Source organism: Phoca vitulina, unplaced genomic scaffold, assembly GCF_004348235.1.
Source record: "Phoca vitulina isolate PV1807 unplaced genomic scaffold, GSC_HSeal_1.0 scaffold1, whole genome shotgun sequence".
In the NCBI taxonomy this organism is placed as follows: Eukaryota; Metazoa; Chordata; class Mammalia; order Carnivora; family Phocidae; genus Phoca; species Phoca vitulina.
In genome coordinates this window covers 50,255,454-50,274,787 of record NW_022589704.1, presented here as the reverse complement: position 1 = coordinate 50,274,787, position 19,334 = coordinate 50,255,454, and the positions used below count along the sequence as shown (strand labels likewise).

At 36.5% G+C, this 19,334-nt stretch overlaps 1 pseudogene; it reads left to right on the top strand.

Moving 5' to 3' along the window:
* The first annotated feature begins 2,907 nt into the window (after nucleotides 1–2,907).
* LOC116641353 lies at nucleotides 2,908–3,830 on the top strand (annotated as a pseudogene).
* Nucleotides 3,831–19,334: the final 15,504 nt, after the last annotated feature.

The window sequence follows — 19,334 nt, the reverse complement described above, 5'->3', positions numbered from 1 at the left end:
AGATGAATAATTTTTTAGCATAGAAAGATAGATATCTCCAACCAATATTTAGGACATATTTAGACTAAAAAATTATTTGTTGTTTATCTGAAATTCAAATTAAAATGGATAGTCCCTTATTTTATCAGATAATCCTACTAAAGCATATCTCAGTGCCATGGGTATCAGAGAGGTTCAATTGTACTTGTTATTGATACAAATATTACATCTGATTATATTGCTGAATAACTACATATATCAGATCACTAGACTCTACTCCCTGTATAGGAATCATAAAGTGAAACCTCATATTCTACACCCAGATCTTCAGGTTGCTACTTCAGTATGGCAGGGAAGTCCCTTAGAGCCTGATCTGGGTATACAACCCTTCACATCTACAAATAAAATAAGTCATTAAGTAAAATTTTTCAGATTTTAGAGTTGCCATCACTGGAAATTAGATTTGAAAACTCTGCAGCAGAGTTCTCTTAAGTTTTTAAAATAAAATTGGCCACTTTTATAGAGTTTGTTTTAAAAATAATAATAATTAACACTATTTCAAAATGTTCATGCTTTCTTCTATCCTCATCAAACAGTTATCTTTCTTCTGTTTTGGAATATCCATTTTCTGAAAGATTTTTTTCCAAACGGGCTATAAAATTTTCATCAATAGAGAACCCTTAGTGGGCCTCCAGAATTATTGTAAGTTTATAAATTTTAAGCCTTATTTATACACTGAGTACATAAAAGTCATACAATGACTATTTTGTGAGAATTTACATTTTCATCTTCATATTTGCTTAGCTGTGAGAAAAAGATTTGAGTTGTCTACTGAACTCTTATCATTTATTATCATTATTAATAAACATATGTCATCAGTAAGTTTGTTTACAAAAATTAGGTTCTTTGGAAGTCAGATTTAGATGACATAGAAAGATCACTATATTGTGCACCTGAAGCTAATATAATATTGTATGTTAACTCTACTGGAATTAAAATAAAATAAAATAATTAAAATAGATGACATAGGAAGAGTTTAAAAAGAGATAAAACACCTTGCATAACATAAAGAAACAGGGAATGGGCAAGACTGAGTTACTGAGACAGGGTGGAAAGAGAAGAGGTCATAGGAAGAGAAGTTAGCCCAGCAATGCAATGGAATACATGTGCTCTATGAGGAAAGATGACCAATTAAAAAAAGATACAGAAATTAAACAATGTTTCATAGGTTGTTTAGAAATTGGCTTAATAATCCTCCTTTCTGTTTCCTTGCCCTTGAGTATTCCCCTCCCACACTGATTCTGGGCTTGGCCATGTGTCTTGCTTTGGTCAATGGCAAACCTGACATAAGCAGAAATTTGGAAAGTGTTTGTTTATTAAAGGCTTATCTCTTGCTACTTTTCAGAATTCTGTTGCTGCTATCATGTTAAAAGCCAAGGTTAGCCTGCTGGATGATAAAAGACACATGGTCCAATCGTCCCCATTACCATAGCCAATAGCCAACATCAACTGCCCAATAGATGGGAAAGGCCATCCTAGAACACCCAACCCACAGATGGTTGTAGAACTACATGGTCAACCCATAGACTCAGGAGCAATCATAAAATGATTGTTACCTTAAAGTTGTGAGGTTATTTGTCATGGAGGATAATCTAACAGATATAAATATCTATAATCTGATTTTAAATGGTATGCTGTCCTGTGATATAAACTTTTTTGTCCTAAATATCCAATAAAAATTTTCTAGAGACCATGTTGATGATAATTTGGAAGCAGAATAAAATTGGGCAATGGTGGTAATTGAGAGACAGAATAATTGGACAACATAGTATGGGAAAAAAATTAATATAGGTAGAAGATAAATAGTACAATAGACAAAGAGGATAAAATAACATCTAGAACTCAGACCAGTAGTAACTGGCTTTCATGAAACTGAAGCTATAAAAAAGGACACTGGATTAGAAGTTGGAGCCAATTTTGTCAAGAAATTGATAAAGAATACAAGATAACCCATTAGACCTATTGAAGATGCTGACATGATGTTATACTAAAAAATAAACAAAAATAAAAACATGATGGGGAGACTAAAAGATTAACCATATCCGTGGCTGTACCTGAGGTATACTGTGTCTTTTCTTGCTTCTAGATGTTCTTTTACCTTTCCTGTCAGTATTTGTTTAAGAATTTATCATTGAGTTGGCTGATACTCCATGAAAATGGTATTAACTACGACCACACTGGTAACCAGAGGAAGGTAGGATAGGAAGGGTGAGTTGATGTTTATTAATAGTTATAGAATGCAGGTAAGGTACTCAAGTAAAATGCAGACTGCAAGAGTAGCAAAATAGAAGGTTAATTTGTCTGTATGAAGCAAGTCGCTGAAGGTTTATTTTGTTCAACAAGATGTGGCCTTCAGTTAAATTCATTTTTAAAGACAAAACTCAGGTTAACATTATCCAAAACTGTAAATTCTATACCAAGAAAGGGACAGAATATTAATAATATTTTAAACTGCAGCAATTTAGAAGTACCTGAGTGGCTCAGTCGATTAAGCATCTGCCTTTGGCTCAGGTCAAGATCTCTGGGTCTTGGGAACAAGCCCCGCATGGGGCTCCCTGCTCAGTGGGGAGTCTGCTTCTCCCTCTGCCCCTCCCCCTGCTCCTATGTTATCATGCTCTCTCTCTCCTTTTCTTAAGTAAATAAATAAAATCTTTTTAAAAAATAAATTAAAAAAATAAACTGCAGAAATTTAAACCTCTATAATTTTATAGAGTGATATCTACATCCCCATTTCATTCTGAAATATTTGAAAACACTAATATTCATTGAGTTAAAAGTAAACCAGTTTTCCCTTTCCATGCTACCCAGGGAAGGGTCCATGTGGCATTGTTTTGCGTTCCCATCATAGCGTAAAGGGAAATTTTCACAATGTCTGGAGCCCTTGATGTCCTGCGTGAAGGAGGAAGATGTCCTCAAATTCCTTGCAGCAGGAACCCACTTAGGTGGCACCAACCTTGACTTCCAAATGGAACAGTACGTCTACAAAAGGAAAAGTGATGGTATCCACATCATAAATCTGAAGAGAACTTGGGAGAAGCTTCTGCTGGCAGCTCATGCTATGGTTGTCATTGAAAACCCAGCTTATGTCAGTGTCATATCGTCTGGGAATTATGAAGTTTGCTGCTGCTGCTGGGGCCACTGCCATTGCCGGCCGCTTCACTCAGAACCTTCACTAACCAGATCCAGGCAGCCTTCCAAGAGCTGAGACTTTTGGTGGTTACTGATCCCAGGGCTGACCACCAGCCTCTTACAGAGACATCTTATGCTAACCTGCCTACCATCGCTCTGTCTAACACCAACTCTCCTCTGCACTATGTGGACACTGCCATCCCTTTCAACAACAAGGGAGCTCGCTCAGTGGGTCTGATGTGGAGGCTGGCCAGGGAGGTTCTGCGCATGTGTGGCACCATTTCCCATGAACACCCATGGGAGGTCATGCCTGATCTCTACTTCTACAGAGATCCTGAAGAGATTGAAAAGGAAGAGCAGGTCTCTGCTGAACAGGCTGTGACCAAGGAGGAATTTCAGAGTGAATGGACTGCTCCAGCTCCTGAGTTCACTGCTACTCAACCTGAAGTTGCAGACTGGTCTGAAGGCGTGCAGATGCCCTCTGTGCCCATTCAGCAGTTCCTTACTGAAGACTGGAGCGCCCAGCTGGCCACTGAAGACTGGTCTGCTGCTCCCACTGTTCAGGCCACTGAATGGGTAGGAACAACCACTGAGCGGTCTTAAGCTGCTCTTCCACAAAGCAAACAAAATGGAAATAAGGTTGATGGAAAATAAACAGTTTCTAAAAAAAAAAAGTAAACCAGTTTTATGAAGTTTTATAAATAGATATATTCTAAAATAAATTACATATTATTCCTAAAAATATAGCTTTCATAAATAAAATATTTTATATAATTTTCCTAAATAATACATGACCAGAACTATACATAAAGTGCCTATAAATTGTGGAGAATTTGCAAGAATACCACAGAATAAAAATTTAAAATTCATATTTGAAAATTATAATGAAATATTATAAGCAAATTTTATCTTAATTTTTTATTTGGAATACTTTTTGGTTAACCTATGGTGTCAATGCATTAAAATAGATATCCCACTTACATGTAGCAGTGTTTGGATAACTAGTCTAATTATTTCAAAGTGTTACCAGCTTTTTGAGCCATTACTAAACTAGCAATAGCAAATTTAAGATATTACCCAAGAAATTTCAAGAGGAAATTTGCTAATTCTTGAAAGTTTCCCAGAATACTAACTGAATGATTTTTATTTTAAACATGCTGTCAATCATTATAATTATCAGAGAAGACAAAGTTATATTCAGGGAAAAGAAAAAAGGCATTTCCTATGAGGAACTATTTAAAATGACAAAAGTAATCATTTGTTCAACTCAAGAATATGGAGAACACAGAGACATTAAGGAAAAAAGAATCAATGAGAGAAGTTGTAGGTCTTCAAAAACCAAGTTTTTTTAACTTAATTTTTTATAGCAGCTTTAGGTTCACAGCAGACTTGGGGGGAAGGTACAGAAATTTCCTATTTACCACTTGTTCCCACACAGGCATAGCCTTCCCTATTATCAACAACCCCTATCAGAGTGGTATGTTTGTTACATTTGATGGATCTACACTGAATATCATTCTCACCCAGAGCCCATAGTTTACATTAGTATTCACACATGGTGTTGTACATTCTGTGGATTTGGACAAATGTATAACGACATGCATCCAACATTAGAGTATCACTGCCCTTGAAATCCTCTGTGCTCTACCTATTCATCCCTTCCACTCCCTTAACACCTGGAAACCACTTGTCTTTTTATTGTCTCCATAGTTTTGCTTTTTCCAGAATATCATATAGCTGCAATCATATAGTATGCAGCTTTTTCAGACTGGTTTCTTGCACTTAGTAATATGCATGTAAGTTTCCTCCATGTGTTTTCATGGCTTTATAGCTCAATTGTTTGGAGAACTGAATAATATTCCAAAGTCTGGATGTATCACAGTTATTCATCCATTCACCTACTGAAGGACATCTTGGTTGCTTCCAAGTTTTAGCAATTATGAATAAAGTTGCTATAAACATCCATGTATAGTTTTTGTGTGAACATAATTTTTCAACTCCCTTGGATAAATACCAAAGAGTGGGATTGCTGGATCATATGGCAAAAGTTTGTTTAATTTTGTAAGAAACCACCAAACTGTCCTCCAAAGTGTTTGTACCATTTTGCATTCTCACTAGCAATATATGAAAGTTCCTGTTTTTCCACATCGTCAGTAGCATTTATTGTTGTCAGCGTTCTGGATTCTGGACATGCTAATAGGTGTGTAATGGTATCTTGTTTTGATTTGCATTTTCCTGATGACATATGATGTGGATCATATTTTCATATGCTTATTCGCCATCTGTATATCTTCTTTGGTGAGGTGTTTGTTAAAGTCTTTAGCCTATTTTTTAATATGATTGCTTGTTTTCTTATTGTTGAGTCTTAAGTGTTCTTTGTATATTTTGACTAGCAGTCTTTCATCAGATAAGTCTTTTGCAAATATTTCCATGCAGCCTGTGGCTTGTCTCTTCATTCCCTTGATACTTACTTTCACAGAGCAGAAATTTTTAATTTTAATGAATTCCAGCCTATCAATTCTTTTTTTGTAGTTTCAAGTTTTTATTTAAATTTCAGTTAACATACAGTGGAATATTAATTTCAGGTGTAGAATTTAGTGATTCGTCACTTACATACAATTCCCAGGGCTCATCCAAGTGCCCTCCTTAATCCCCATCACCCATTTAACCCATCCTCCCTCACCTCCTCAGCAAACCTGTTTGTTCTCTATAGTTAAGAGTCTGTTTCTTGGTTTGCCTCCCTCTTTTTTTTTTCTCCTAAGTTCATCTGTTTGGTTTCTTAAATCCCACATATGAGTGAAATCATATGGTATTTGTCTTTCTCTGACTGACTTATTTCGCTTAACATAATACCGTCTAGCTCTATCCACATTGCTGCAAATGACAAGATTTCATTATTTTTTATGGCTAAGTAATATTCCATTGTGTATACATACCACATCTTCTTTCTCCATTCATCCACCAATGGACATTTGGGCTCTTTCCATAATTGGGCTATTATTGATAATGCTGCTACAAACATCAGGATGCATGTATCCCTTCAAATCAGTGTTTTTGTATCCTTTGGGTAAATACCTAATAGTGCAATTGCTGGATCATAAGGTAGTTCTATTTTTAACTTTCTGAGGAACCTCCATACTGTTTTCCAGAACGGCTGCGCCAGTGTGCATTCCCACCAACAATGTAAGAGAGTTCCCCTTTCTCCACATCCTCACCAACCCCTGTTGTTTCATGTGTTGTTAATTTTAGTCATTCTGACTGGTGTGAGGTGATATCTCATTGTGGTTTTGATTTGTATTTCCCTGATGATGAGTGATGTTGAGCATCTTTTCATGTGTGTTAGCCATCTGGATGTCTTCTTTGGAAAAATGTCTATTCATGTCTTCTGCCCATTTTTTAACTGGATTATTTGGTTTTGGGGTGTTGAGTTTGATAAGTTCTTTATATATTTTGGATACTAACCCTTTATCAGAGATGTCATTTGCAATACCTTCTCCCATTCTGAAGTTGCCTTTTAATTTTGTTGATTATTTCCTTCGCCATGCAGAAGCTTTTTATCTTGATGAAGTCCCAATAATTTATTTTTGTTTCCCTTGCCTCAGGAGACATATCTAGAAAGATGTTGTTACAGCCAATGTCAACGAAGGTCCTGCCTGTGTTCTCTTCTAAGAGTTTTTGGTTTCAGGTCCCACATTTAGGTCCTTAATCCATTTTGAGTTTATTTTTGCGTATGGTATAAGAAAGTAGCCCAGTTTCTTTCTTTTGCATGTTGCTGTCCAGTTTTCCCAACACCATTTATTGAAGAGACTGTCTTTTTTCCATTGGATATTCTTTCCTGCTTTGTCAAAGATTAGTTGACCATAAAGTTGTGGGTCCTTTTCTGCATTTTCTATTCTGTTCCATTGATCTATGTGTCTGTTTTTGTGCCAGTACCATACTGTCTTGATGATGACAGCTTTGTAATATAACTTGAAGTCTAGAATTGTGATGCCTCCAGCTTTGCTTTGCTTCGCCTTTTCAGGATTGCTTTGGCTATTCAGAGTCCTCATGGTTCCATACAAATTTTAAGATTGTTTATTCTAGTTCTGTGAAAAATGCTGGTGGTATCTTGATAAGGATTGCATTAAACGTGTAGATTGCTTTGGGTAATACAAACATTTTAACAATATTTGTTCTTCCAATCCATGAGCCTGGAATGTTTTTCCATTTCTTTGTTTCATCTTCAATTTCTTTCATAAGTGTTTTATAGTTTTCAGAGTACAGATTTTTACATCTTTGGTTAGGTTTATTCCTAGGTATCTTATGGGTTTTGGTGTAATTTTAAATGGGATCAATTTCTTGATTTCTCTTTCTACTGCTTCATTATTGATGTATAGAAATGCAACGGATTTCTGTACATTGATTTCGTATCCTGCCACTTTACTAAATTCATGTATCAGTTCTAGCAATTTTTTGGTGGAGTCTTTTGGGTTTTCTACATAGAGTGTCATGTCATCTGCACATAGTGAAAATTTGACTTCCTCCTTGCTGATTTGGATGCTTTTTATTTATTTCTTTTTATTGTCTGATGGCTGAGGCTAGGACTTCCAGTACTATGTTAAATAAGTGATGAGAGCAGACATCCTTGTCTTGTTCCTGACTGTAGAGGAAAAGCTCTCAGTTTTTCCCAATTTAGGATGATATTAGCTGTGGATTTTTTGTATATGGCCTTTATGATGTTGAGGAATGTTCCCTTTATATCTACTTTGTTGAGGGTTTTTATCAAGAAAAGATGTTGTATTTTGTCAAATGCTTTTTCTGTACCTATTGAAAGGATCATATGATTCTTATCCTTTCTTTTGTTAATGTAGTGTATCACATTGATTAATTTGCAAATATTGAAACCTTCTTGCAGCCCAGGAATAAATCCCACTTGATCCTGGTGAATGATTCTTTTAATGTGCTGTTGGATTCGATTTGCTAGTATTTTGTTGAGAATTTTTGCATCCATGTCCATCAGGATATTGGCCTGTAATTCTCTTTTTTAGTGGAGTCTTTGTCTGGTTTTGGTATCAGGGTAGTGCTGGCCTCATAGAATGAATTTGGAACTTTTCCTTCCATTTCTATTTTGTTGAATAGTTGGAGAACAGTGAGTATTAACTCTTCTTTAAATGTTTGGTAGAATTCACCTGTGAAGCCATCTGGCCCTGGACTTTTGCTTGTTGGGAAATTTTTGATTACTGATTCAATTTCTTTTCTGGTTATTGGTCTGTTTAAGTGTTCTATTTCTTTCTGTTTCAGTTTTGGTAGTTTATTTGTTTCTAGGAATTTATCCATTTCCTCCAGATTGCCCAATTTGTTGGCATGTAATTTTTCATAATATTATCTTATAATTGTTTGTATTTCTGTGGTGTTGGTTGTGATTTCTCCTCTCTCATTTGTGATTTTATTTATTTGGGTCCTTTCTCTTTTCTTTTTGGTAAGTCTGGCTAGGGGGTTATCAATTTTATTAATTTTTTCAAAGAACCAGCTCCTGTTTTCATTGATCTGTTCTACTGGGGTTTTCTTGTTATTGTTGTTTCTGTATCATTTATTTCTGCTTTAATCTGTATTATTTCCCTTCTTCTGCTGGCTTTAGGCTTTGTTTGTTGTTCCTTTTTTTAGCTCCTTTACGTGTAATGTTAGGTTGTATAATTGAGATTTTTCTCTCTTCTTGAGGTAGGCCTGTATTGTATATACTTCCCTCTTATGACTGTGTTTGCTGCATCCCAAAGGTTTTGGACCACCATGTTTTCATTTTCATTTGTTTCCTTGTATTTTTGTTTCTTCTTTAATTTCCTAGTTGGCTCATTCATTCTTTAGTAGGATATTCTTTATCCTCCATGTATTTGTGCTTTCCAAATTTTTTCTTATGGTTGACTTCAAGTTTCATAGTGTTGTGGTCAGAAAACACGCATGGTTATGATCTCAATCTTTTTGTACTTGTTGAGGCCTCATTTGTAACCTAGTATGTGATCTATTCTGGAGAATGTCCTATGTGCACTTGAAAAGAATAAGTATTCTGCTGCTTTAGGCTGAAAGGTTCTGAATATATCTGCTAAGCCCATCTGGTCCGGTGTGTCATTCAAAGCCATTGTTTCCTTGTTAATTTTCTGCTTAGATGATCTGTCCATTGCTGTAAGTGGGGTGCTAAAGTCCCCTACTATTATTGTATTATTATCAATGAGTTCCTTTATGTTTGTTATTAATTGTTTTATATATTTGGGTGCTCCCAAGTTGGGAGCATAAGTATTTACAATTGTTATATCTTATTGTTGGATAGACCCCTTTGTTATGATGTAGTGCCCTTCTTCATCTCTTGTTACAGTCTTTGGTTTAAAATCTAGTTTGTCTGATATTAAGTATTGCTACTCACTTTCTTTTGATGTCCATTTGCATGGTAAATATTTCTCCATCCCTCACTTTCAGTCTGCAGATGACTTCAGGTCTAAAATGAGTCTCTTGTTGGCAACTTATAGATGAGTCTTGTTTTTTATCTATTCTGGCCCCTTATGTCTTTTGACTGGAGCCGTTAGTCCATTTACATTCAGAGTAATTATTGATAGATATGAATTTAGTGCCATTTTATTAATTGTTTTGTCATTTCTGGAGATTCTCTCTGTTCCTTTTTAGGCTTTGTTGCTTTGGGTCTTTCCTTTCCATTCAAACAGTCCCCTTTAATATTTCTTGCAGGTCTGGCTTAGTGGTCCCAAGCTCCTTTAGTTTTTGTTTGTCTGGGGAACACTTTATCTCTCTATTCTGAATGATAGCCTTGCTGGATAGAGTATTCTTGGCTGCATATTTTTCCCATTCAGCACATTCAATATATCATGCCACTTTCTTCTTGCCAATTAAGTTTCTGTGGAGAGATCTGCTGCTACCCTCATTTGACTTCCCTTGTAAATTAGGGACTTCATTTGTCTTGTTGCTTTTAGGATTTTTTTTTTTTTTTTTTGATGTAGTGTTCCATGATTCATTGTTTACATATAACACCCAGTGCTCCATTCAATACATATCCTCATTAATACCCAACACCAGGCTAACCCATCCCCCCACCCCCACCCCTCTAGAACCCTCAGTTTGTTTCTCAGAGTCCACAGTCTCTCATGGTTCATCTCCCCCTCCAATTTCCATCACTTCATTTTTATCTCTATTTTTTACAAATTTAACTACACTATGTCTTGGTATTAGCCTGTTTTTGTTGATTTTGATGGTTCTCTGTATCTCCTGGATTTGGATGTCTGTTTCTTTACACAGATTAGGGAAGTTTTCAACTATAATTTCCTTTAGTAAACCCTCTGCCCCCTTTTCTCTCTCCTCTTCTGGGACTCCTATAATATGAATGTTATTATGCTTTATGGAGTCACTGACTTCTCTAAGTCTACTTTCATGATCCAAGATTTTCTTTCCCTCTTTTGTACAGCTTCACTATTTTCCATAACTTTATCCTATATCACTTATTCATTCCTCTGCTTCTTCCATCTTTATGGTCATTACATCCAACTGGTTTCGAATCTGTTACTGCATTTTTCATTTTGCCCTGAATAGTTCTTAGCTCCTTTATCTCTGCAGTAAGGAACTCCCTGGTGTCTTCTATATTTTTCTCAAGCCCAGCTAGTGTCCTTATGATTATTGCTTTAAATTCTGGATCAGGCATATTACTTATATCTGTTTCAATTAGATCCCTGGCCGTGACCTTTTCTTGTTCTTTCTTTTGAAATGAGTTCCTCCATCTTGGCTTTTTGTCTGTATCTCTGTTTTCTTCTGTGTTTTAGGAAAACTTGTTATGTTTCCTGCTCCTGAGAGTAATGGCTATATGAAGTAAAAGTCATATACCTTCCAGGGCTTCAGGAAATACCTCTGGTGTATGCTGCATACCCTCTACTGTTGTGTTTTGGCTCTATCCCTCAGGTCAGTCCTCTGCAGAGTTTCTCCTTGCCTGCAGTGGGGAATGTTTGGATTCAGGCCAGAGTTTGGTGAGTTTTAACTAGGTGTGCTCTGGTCTGCTTGTTAAAAGAGACCTGATGCTCTTTCCACTAGAGCTGAAGCTTTGCAGAACTCTATGGTCAGTAGATGTGGTTCAAGCAGGGCTTTGTACTGGTCTTCTGGGGGAAAGGCCTGCTGCTCTGGTTCTCAGGCACACTTGCCCAAGAAATGCAGTACCAGCAGAGTGCAGGGTGGCAGGGCTTGATGTAAACAGTTTAGGCCACCAGTGTTGGCACTGTGCTATTTACTGAAGTTAGTTTATGCTGAGGGACAGGGGAGGGAAATGGGACCAGTCGGCCCCTTCATCCCCAGAGAGGGGAGTTCATGCCTGCTGCTTTCAGGGAAACCCAGAAGAGTGAACAGTTTCCTTCATGCCTCCCAGGTGTCCTTCAGATCACCGCCTTCACACTGTGTCCGGGTTGCTTGCCGCCTGGAGCAAAGCAGTGCACTTTGGGCTCTATACCAGTCAGGCCGGCTGAGCTTTGAAACTCCAAACTTTAGTGACCTGGTGTGGCAGGGACCTGTGCCCATCTTCTGGGGGAGGGTCTTGTGGCACTGGGATTGATGCAGGTTTGACCCAGAAGGGCCAAAAAACCACAGAAGCGTGGGATTTGGTGTAAAGCACAGTAAAGATCCAGTGTCCAGGTTAGGAACCCTCAGCAGGTGTCTCTATGCCTATGCTGGGGTGCAGAGGAGGGAAATGGCACCCACCCTCTCCTTTGTCCCCAGAGAGGCAATGCCATCTCTCTCACAAGTGCTCCTAGAAGGGGTAACCATTCTCCTAGTGCATCCCAGGAGATCCTCAGAACATGCCTTCTGCCCCCCGGGCTATCTGCCTGTCTTCTGTACAGGAATTTTCCTGTGAACCTAAAACTACTTTTTAAAATTGTCCTAATTTTTTAAAAATGTTAAGACAAAACCAACAGCTCAAAATTTAATATTGTTAGATAAAACTAAATTATAAGAAAGTCATAAAATTCTTACTTAAAAAAAGAGCAAAAAGATAAATTGAAAAGTGAAAGTAAGATGAAATATCTTAAAAACAAAAAGATAGAAGGCAAAGATACACTCTTATTTAACAATATAAGCTATTGATGCTATAAACACTAAGAGAATAAAATATATAAAAGTTGTTCCAAAGCATTTCATATACCAGAACTAAGGAAAGCAAATGCAAGCTCAGTGCAGACAATGTCAAGAGTTTTCGGTTTTTTGACCACTTACTTGTCATCAGAAGATACAAATCTCTTTGAAAAGATTTCCAAGTAAAGTCTTTAGATTAGAAGCAAAATCTGAGGTTATCAGAGCCTTTGGAGATGATCTTTGTCACATCTGTCCCTCCTTTCCTCACTTCTCCATCCAGGGCACACCTGACATTTAAGCAGTAAACGTGGCTCTACCCTTATAATGCCCAGTTTCCTCTGTGTCTCCCTGGACCTCCAATTTCCTGACTTCCATACTTAAAGTGCACAATTAACTGATTCAGCCCACTGCCAATTCCATGTACTGCCAATTTGAGGTGCTGTATAACAGAATTACTCAGCACCTAAAATTCCAAACTATTCACAACCTACAATGTGGGTGTGGGGGAGAGGGCTGAGAAGTGGGCAGAAACTAGGAAAAATAAGCTTCAAGATAACACTAGATAAAAGTGACTTCAAAGAGAAGAAACACCTTCCCTCCAAAAAATATGTCTCAAATATATATGCCAAAAGATAGATTTGACATAAACAAAGTAATCCCAAGCACAGTATTCCTTTGTTATACTTTTCATCAGTCTAGTCTTCTCAACCAGTATCAACAGTCAGCAAATTTAAATTTCAATTCATTTTCCATTTTGCTTGAAATAGTGGATTCCAGAACCATAAGACTAGTAGATTTATTCCCCAGCCTTAAACTACAACCTAAAGAACCCCAGAAAAATCTACCATACTATTAAAGATTTCCAAAGATGGTGATGTTATAGCTTCCCTTAGTAATTACTTTTAAATTTAACAATTTACACTGTCAAGAAATATATATTAGGAAAAGAATGAAGGGGGGGGTTGGAATCAGGTCTATTTGAAAGCAAAAGAATTGCAAAATACAAAAATAACCAAATATTAGGAATTATATTTGAAACTGATGATTGACTTCAAGTAACAAAGTTAAATATAAATGAATGATGATGTTTGCCAAGCCACTCCTTTACTCAAAACAAGAAATAGCTAGGCCTGCTGCTCAGACACTTTCCATGTCCTGCTGACAAAAGTCTCAACCTTAACACTGACCTCTGTGTCAAACCAACAGCTCCATATTCTCCAGTTGCTCATAATGAGATGACAGAGTCAACTCAAAACACTTTGCTTCATGAAGACTGCAGTCCAGTACTAATTTCACCCAAAAGAAATATGTACAGTATTTTAATGTTCAGAACAAGCTATAAATTAATATGTAAATAATCTCACATATAGGAATTCTATATTCTTAATGAACATGGTTAATATTTAATAATTTAGTCCTTGTGAATTGTGTTATCAGGTGGCTTAGACAGAAACATCAATTTCATAGGTATTCAGGACAGGAGAATATTAGAAAGAAGGAATTTTATGGATTGAAATAACTTTTTATAGGCTATTGTTCAGAAACATGGTTGAAGTAAAAAATGAGAACAAGCTCTAATACTTAACTCTTATAAATTCCACATATTTATGCTTCCATACACAAATGCATCCACAGGAATTTATTTTGACTTTGAGCACCCTCGGCTATGTAACTGGAACATGCACATCTTCAGTGAAATCATATCCAAGTATGGAAAGAGAAAAAAAAACAAAATATAAAGGTTTTCAAATATTTTGTTCAATTTGTATATAAATTAGTTGTAAGCCAAGAATTAAAAATGGTTCTCACTGTACACAATTTTTCTTTTCATTGATGACTCTGCAAATTCTTAAAGGAGCAAAAAAGTAGGCATATTATATTTCCTATTTCTACATGTCAAGATTTCAATTAATTTGAACAAAAAAAAAAGCAAGACCAATCTAAAATATTTGCATAAAAATTAAATGAAGGGGCGCCTGAGTGGCTCAGTCAGTTAAGTGTTAGACTCTTGATTTCAGCTCAGGTCACGATCTTAGGGTTGTGAGATTGAGCCCCGTGTCGGGGCTCTCTAAAAAAAAAAAAAAGTAAATGAATACAGACTATATTATTTTATAAAATTTTCTTCTAGCACAAATTGTGTACCTCCAACAGGAGAGAAGGGAAAAATCATTTGTGGAATCAGTTTCCTTTATAAAGCACCAATATTTTTCATTTCTGAAGTTTCACAATCATTTTTATGAGTTTTATGATCATGAGCTTTTACTCTCACAGCAAATCTGCAAGAAAAATCTATTTGGAAATGCCTAATTTTATGGTTATAAATTTTCACATGAGAATTCAACTTGAAAAATTCACAATAAATTTAATATCCTAGTTTAAATAATCCTGGTTTAAATGAAATGTAAGAGATTCAAATGAGATAAATCATATGCATGATACTATTTTTGATAGTGGTTTTAATGTGTTTTTAAAATTATACTGTTGACAAAGAATTATCAATGACTCATTCATTTCTTCTACACATGAATTCAAATGACATCATCAAATAATATTTTAAATTTACTTAGTTTTTAAATAGAATTCCATTGAATGACCTGCTGATAAAGTCTTAGTCAATAAAAAAATAAAATATTATCAGTTATTAAGATATTTTGAATGTATAAACATACCATGGGTTCAAGTTCTAATTTCAACACTTACTAGCTATCTCCTTTTGAGAAATTACTGAACCCTGAGTGTCCCAAACGGTGTGATGACATAATTCCCAGGGCACATTTTCAAGGGAAACATGATGATACTTGACATCTTTTCAACATAGTGCAAACTACTAGCTCAAGCTAGTTTACATTATCAACATTGGATCATGCTACATGTCTTTCAATGATGTCGTGTCTTTGCAAAGCTGAGTTTTCAGCAATTGGTGTAATAAAAAGTAAGTATCACTTGAAAGTCAATGTAGAACAGGAAATGAAAGTGATAACGCAATCTGTGCTGTTTGCAAAGTTGTTCAGGGCCCAGCAGGCACACACATCCTACTAGTAATTGTGGGTATTTAAGAATGAAGTAAAAATATTAATTTTGGTTTTAATTTATGTATATTTTATTTTCAAATGGGTACTAAGTTGCTAGAACCTAAGTTGGGACCAACAACTTAATAAAGGAAACTTTTAGGTATGTCTTTTGGCAGAGTGATGTCATGAAAAATTACTAAGACACAAAGGATACTGCGAACTGAAAAAGTTTAGGAACCTCTGACTTAATCCCTCTGAGGTGTATTTTCTTTATCTGTAAAATGAATATAAAACCAACTTTATTTGTGAAAGTTAGAGTTTATGATTTATGTAAAAGTGTCTAAAGGAACAACCAGAGAAACTCTACAAATTTTCATTCTGCAATCTCCTGAATGATTAACTGAGTTTTTCATTTTTGCAATACTATTATGTGAAAACTTTATGAAGTACCACTTTAATATATAATATTTAAAATAATCTAGTTTATCTATTCAGTTATGCCTGAGGGGATGGTATTCTGATTCTAAACCATAGCAAGAAACTGTTTTACAAATTAGCAAACATAAAGTACAGTATGTCCTATAGAGTTTTAATATTGAGGGGATTTTTAAAATAGATAAATCCTATATGACATGTATAGAAAGTCTTGGTTAACCAGAATACTTGATTAACTAGAATACTCTATTTTCCTGAAAATACATTTGTAATTGAGTTCAGATTCATGCCATTTTCACTATTTCCTATAATGAGGTGGCTATGACAAATAATTTGAGGATGTGTGAAATTATTAAATAAATTTCTTTTCCCGTTTCCACAGAAGTAAGGTCCAGTGAAAGCCTCCTGAACAAAAGCCAATAGATTGAGGTTCTAGTCCCATTTCAACAAGTAACTTTAAATCATTTGATATCCCTAGGTATCAATTTTTTTCCCTCTAAAATGACAGGATCAATTCCCCTCACGCTCCAAGAGCAGTAAGGGATGCAAAAAAATATGAGCTGGTAGCGTTATTAATGAAAAAGCCATGAACATATTATTTAACTTTAATAATTCCTATTTTCTCAGCTATCACAAGAAAATTATAATGGCATTTATTTCACGGGCTGTTATAAAAATTAAATGAATTAATTTATGTGTTAAGTTATGGGTTAAACTAAACAATTTGGCACTGTGGCTAGAATAAGGTTTCCATCATTTAATCCTAGGACAATTTACAGGGTATCTACTATTGTCTCCTTTTTATCAGTGAAGTAGCTGGGACTCAAAAGATTAACTAACCTGCCCCAATAGATGAGGGGCAGCAGGCAGAGTATTACGTAAATTCATTCAGATTGCACAGCACAAAGACAAGTTACCGCTGATGATAGATGTCCACTCTAAGGATAAGTTACATACAAGAAACCAACTTAGCAGTAGTAGAGTAAGGCTCATGAGAACTGGCATGTCTCTCTGGATACCTCAGCAATTCCAGTTGAAAACCATTCTCTCTTTTTTTTTTTAATTTTTTTTTTAAGGTTTTATTTATTTATCTGAGAGAGAGAATGGGAGACAGAGAGCATGAGAGGGGGAGGGTCAGAGGGAGAAGCAGACTCCCCGCTGAGTAGGGAGCCCGATGTGGGACTTGATCCCGGGACTCCAGAATCATGGCCTGAGCCGAAGGCAGTTGCTTAACCAGCTGAGCCACCCAGGCGCCCCGAAAACCATTCTCTTGACTCAGCTTCTTTGCTTATGCTTCTTCTCCCGAAGCTGCATCTTTGTGTACATCCACTGCCAGAGTTATGATAGAGTGCATCATGCTCCTGAGAGTATCTTTACTAGGCAGAATTCTCCCAGCTATTTCATGTAGTTGTTCCCATAAATTAGAATTACCTGGAGAACTTAAAACATACCAATCCTGGATCTGGCCCAGACAAATTGAATCAGAATCTCTGGGGTCAGGGGATGTAGGCTTAAATCAGCAATATTAAGTGCCTCTAAGTAAGCCCAATGTGCAGCTAGGGCTGAGATTCACTGGACCTCAATGAATGCCTTTGAGTCAGGAGCTGACCCCTGGTCCATTGAGGGATGTCTTATATAAGACTTCCTCTGACGGAAATATGGCTGGAATTTCAGATTTTTCTGATGTGCAATAAAGTATTAACCTTGCCCATGGGGTTCCTGGGTGGCTCAGTCAGTTAAGCGGCTGACTCTTGGTTTCAGCCAAGGTCATGATCTCAGGGTCGTGAGATTGAGCCCCACGTCCAGCTCCCTGCTCAGCATGCAGAGTCTGCTTGTCCCTTTCCCTTCTCCTCTGCCCCTCCCCACACACCCAGGCACACATGCACATTCGCGCACTCTCTCTCTCAAATAAATAAATAAAATCTTAAAAAAATAATAAAATATTAACCTTGCCCAAAGAGAAATTTGCCTTTGCCCTCAGGTCCTGAGAGCTAACCTCTCAGGTTGTGCACTTGGAATTTCTTGCCTATTAAGAATATTTCTTTGTTTTCTTGGGAACAATGGGCCATGTCAGAAAGTCTGTGCTAACAATGTCCTTATGTTGGAGGAGCCTTGAGCCACAGAGTGTCAGCTCGACCTCTGGAGGAGCTAGAGACTGAGATCACCCGTGTGGGTGGTCAAACATATTTATGTGACCAAGCCCCAATAAAAGCTCTGGGCACCAAGTAAACTTTCCTACTTGCCAATACTCTGTCAATGTTGTCACACAGCGTTGCTGGGAATAGTTAGTGCTGTCCTTAAAATTCCCCTGGGAAGGGATATCTGGGAGCTTGTGCCTAGAACCCTACTGGATCCTATGCCATGCACATCTTCCCTTGTTTCATTTTAATCCATAACCTGTGCGGTAATGAACTGTCACCATGAGTATAATGGTTTTTCTGAGTTCTATGAGTCCTTCTAGTGAGTTACTGAACCTGAGGATAGTCTTGGGAACCCTCAAAGTTGCAGTTGACGTCAGAAACAAGGGTGGTCTTGTGAATTTCCGGTACTTTGTGTGTGGCCTATCTAATTCACCCAGCTCAGATGATCTCTATGACGACCCCAACAACACATACTGTGTAATTCCCCCTTTGAGTTGCAGCAGCATCCTCTCACATTTCATGCTTTTATGTCAGCTTTTCCCTTTGTGAGAATGACTTTACTCATCTTCATCACAGACTCACTCCTCTTCATTTGTCATAAATTGTCTCAAGTGTCACTTGCTTCCAGAAACCTCCACAACCCATCTGGATTACATGTTAGCCTTTCATGTACATCTACCATACACTTATCATAGTATAGTATATAGTATATATAGTATAACACATATGTCTGAAGTTTGGTGTTTTTGTTTTCTTCCAAGTTCATATATCCTTGATAGAACTTTGACCAAGCTCTAATTTTAACATCAGAGGAACTTCAGTATTCATACCCATCTTACTCTCTTTCTCATTTCTGCAGTGCTCCCTGCTCAATGTCTCAAAGTCATGGACATTGTGTTTTATGCTTGAGCTTTTTATTTGTGAGAAATTGCTGGGAAAATAAAAATAAGTACAACCAAGAGAAGGAATTAGAAAAGAAAAAAATGAAAAGACTGCAAAATATCTTACTAGTTCCAAGTGAAAGTAGAGGCAGTGAAAGAGTTTGATGAATAAGGAAAACAATACAATAATAGTCAAAAAGTGATGGGGCCAAAGAATTTATAGTAAGAATCATAATAAAAATGAAGATCATTTACAAAAAAATGAGTAGATGTAAATGAGAATTTAATAAAGATAGAATTGAAAGGTTTTTTTCTGCATATTGGCAATAGGTTTACTACTTTAAAAGATGACATGTATTATATTTCTCTTTTATGTATTTTCAGTATACATGGCTATTTCCAGGAACGTGAGTCAGTAACAGGATTCAACTAAAAAAATATCTGTTAACAGACTGTGAGTTTCAGGAAGAGGGACTTTTATCTCTATGTCCCTGGCACAAAGCACAGGCCTGGATTGTGTTTGTTAAATAAATGAATGCCCTACAAAGAGAAGATAAACCTTAGAGAAAGACAACCCCTGTTCTGACACCATGTTAGAATTATGGGTGCCA